This window comes from Diceros bicornis, assembly GCF_020826845.1.
Source record: "Diceros bicornis minor isolate mBicDic1 chromosome 32 unlocalized genomic scaffold, mDicBic1.mat.cur SUPER_32_unloc_2, whole genome shotgun sequence".
NCBI classification, from domain to species: Eukaryota; Metazoa; Chordata; class Mammalia; order Perissodactyla; family Rhinocerotidae; genus Diceros; species Diceros bicornis.
Window position 1 is genome coordinate 916,169 of NW_026690908.1, and position 3,612 is coordinate 919,780.

The following is a 3,612-nucleotide window of genomic DNA, read 5'->3' on the forward strand; positions in this document are numbered from 1 at the left end:
TTCAAGTCCTTTGTGCATTCTTAAATTGGATTGTTTTTTTATTGTTGAGTTGTGGGAGTTCTTTATATATTCTAGATATTAATCCCTTATCAGATATGTGATTTGCAAATATTTTCAACCATTCTGTGGGTTGCCTTTTTACTTTGTTAATAGTATCTTGTGATACAGAAAACTTTTGCATTTTGATGATGTCCAATTTGTTGTTTTTTTTTTGTTGCTTATGTCTTTGGTGTCAGATGAAAGAAATCATTGTTGGCAATGGCATTTGGACCCAATGACATGCAGCTTTTACTCTGTGTTTTCTTCTAAGGATTTTATAGCTTCAGCTCTAATATTAGATCTTTGATCCATTTTGAGTTAATTTTTGTATACGGGGTAAGGTAAGGGTCCAATCTCATTCTTTTGCATGTGGTCATCTAGTTTTCCCATCACTATTTGTTGAAAAACTTATCCTTTCTCCAATGAATGGTCTTTGCACCCTTGTCAAAAATCATTTGACCATATATGCAAAGGTTTATTTCTGGGCTCTCTATACTATTTCATTAGTATATTGTGTGTATTTATGCCAGTACCACACTGTTTTGATTACTTTGTAGTAAGTTTTGAAATCAGGAAGTGTGACTTCTCTAAATTGTTCTTCTTTTTCTACATTCTTTTTGCTATTTAAGGTCCCTTGAGAGTCCATATGAATTTTAGGATAGATTTTTCTATTTGTGCAAAAAACATCATTGGAATTTTTACCTCCTTGAGTAAGTTGATTCTTAAGTATTTTTCTCTTTTTGATGATATTGTAAATAAAAATGTAAAGTTTTTAAATTTCTTTTTCAGATTACTTATTATTAATGTATAGAAGAACAACTAATTTTTTCATGTTGATTTTGTGTTCCCCTACTCTGCAGAATTTATCAGTTCTAAAAATTTTTTCGTGGAATTTTTAGGGGTTTCAGCATATAAGATATTATTTGTAAACAAATATAATATTACTTCTTCCTTTCCAATTTGGATGCTATTGCTTTCTTTTTCTTGCCTAATTGCTTTGGCTAGAACATCTAATACCATGGTGAATAGAAATGGTGACAGTGGGCATTCTTGCCTTTTTCCTGATCTTAGAAGAAAAGCTTTCAGTCTTTCTCCCTTGAATACGATGTTCTCTGTGTATTTCTATATCTGGCTTTTATTATGTTGAAGTAGCTTCCTTTTACTCTAAGAGTTTTCTAGTGTTTTTAACATGAAAACATGTTTAGTTTTGTCAAGTCTTTTTCTGCATCCATTGAGATGATCCTGTGTTTTTTCCCCTCATTCTGTTAATGTGCTTTATTACATTGATTCATTTTCATATATTGAAACATCCTTGTATTCCAGAAATAAATCCCACTTAAAATGATGTATAATCCTTTTAATATGCTGCTGAATCTGGTTAGTTATTATTTTATTGAGGATTTTTGTATCAATATTCCTCAAAGATACTGACTTGTAGTTTTCTTTTCTCTTAGTGTCTTTGGCTTTCATATCAGGGTAGTGCTAACTCCATAGGATGACTTTAGAAGTATTCTCTCCTCTTCAACTTTTTGAAAGAGTTTGAAAAGAATTGGTGGTAGTTAATTAAAAAAAGGCTTTGGGCACACAAATAAATTCAGCATAAAATAAATACAAATAAATATTTTTTTAAAATGTGAAAAAGACTTTTTCTTAAAAAAAATAAAAATTAAGCAAGTACATGCCTTATCACTTTATTTCTAAAAGGGTTTTTTAACCTAATAGTAAGCAGAAACAAATAGTTAAAATTAAAATGACTCAAGTCTTAATTTCTTTCATTGCAAATTTTCTGACAGAAGTATATGGTGCCATCATGTATGACATCTTTTATGAAAAAGTGGTCATTTTTTGTGGTATTTGAGAATATTATGAATTTCCCCAGTGGCCTTTGACAATACTCTGATATGCAAAGTTATCGTTTCAACATTTATGTCTTATTATTGTCCTTACCAAATTAACAAATTCTGTCAGGTGCTAATTAATCAACTACTTTTCATATGATTCAGGTTCTCCGCCACCAACTTCCATAACCATCAGGATATTCTACAACTTCTGCAAGAGTAACAATTTTACCTTACACTGTATTTGTCTCATGTGGTTTAAAACATCCAGAAATCATTGATAAACTGACCCTGCCCAAACTAAAGCATGGTGAGTTATAAAAGATGGTCGCTGTTAAGTGGGGAGGGATTGCAGGTTGAACTTAATTTTATAAGTGGTCAATTTATTACAATATATTGTTCTATTATCTATTTCACTTCTTTTTTAAAAAAAGTGATATTTGAGGGCACTTAGATAATAAAAAGTTGAGAAGATAACGAACTGATATACTCTGTAAGCTTGAAATGTTTTCAAGCATAAGATACAATAAGAACTAAAACTAAGAAATGGCAGAGGAAATAGAGATAAGAGGATGAAATTGCAAAACTGAATCTATAATAATATCTCAATGGCTAGCGCTGTGGTGCCAAGAAGGTGGTGAAGTCAAAGAATTCGTAAAGATGATAATAGACTGCAAAGAAAAAAGACTGAAATTTTTGCAGAGAGAATTTTTACAGCGATATTACAGATAGAGAACAGGGAAGAGAAGTTGGAGTGAGAGACTATCTTCTTAAATTACTTCCACTGTAGAGAACAAAAAACCAATTTGCTGAAATCTTTATTCCCTTCTATGACCCTGTGGAAGATCAAGATTTGGCCACCCTGAAATCTATCTCTTTACCTTGGTTGTTTTCTCTGAGGGCATTTGACCTCCCCCACTAACTGCCTAAAGAATTTAAAACAAAACATCTGTTTCAGGAAGGCGTTATTATCATGATGGCTGTAAATATAATGTACAATAGATGTTACAATAGAAAAGACACCAACAAGCCCATCTTATCAGAAGTTCTGTCTCTGACCATATTCTTTGGATGGCCCTGCAAGGAGTTGCCAGACAGACATTTACATTTATAAGGGAAATCTCCATTTGTAAAGGTATCTGCCTCTCTGAATTGGGAAGAGGGGGAATGACCTCATTTCTAGAAACTTATCAATGTAAAAGGTGAGGCCTTAAATCTGCATAATAACCTCACTCTTGTTTACTGTGCTTTAGTGGTAATCTCCTGTAACTGACTCCCCCCACCCCCAACATCTTCCTTTGTCATTGGCTGAACATGATATTTAAGATGAGAATTCTGCTATTGTGTTGAGAAACGCAGTGTCCTTGCTTTCTCCCATGCATACATGTTATTAAACTTGGTATTATTTTCTCCTTCTAACCTGTCTTGTTAATTATTTGGCCAGCCATAAGAACCTTAAGGAAAAGGGCAGAGGGAGATTCTCCCTCTATCCCGACAACACTATCTTTACGTGCAAAATCTCAGCCCTGAATGAATGTCACATTCCTCCTTTTGCATCCCTGGGGAACAGGGCAAATAAGCTCATCTGAAACCTCAGCTGCCCAGCCTGTGAAATAAGGCCGGCCATCAATTCTCACAGAGGAGCCAACTGGAGGTAGGATTTTTGCTTCTGAATTCAGCTAAACATCTTCAAAGAATTTTATCTGCCTTTCCTTATCCAGGGCTATCAGTGAAG

The 3,612-nt window shown here is 33.5% G+C and overlaps 1 long non-coding RNA gene across 1 annotated transcript; it reads left to right on the forward strand.

Annotated features, from left to right (window-relative positions):
- Positions 1-673: 673 nt before the first annotated feature.
- On the forward strand, positions 674-2,668 carry LOC131402224 (uncharacterized). The gene is made up of 2 exons (XR_009218432.1): positions 674-749; positions 2,043-2,668. It is a non-coding gene; the product is annotated as an uncharacterized LOC131402224 (long non-coding RNA).
- The last annotated feature ends 944 nt before the right edge of the window (positions 2,669-3,612 follow it).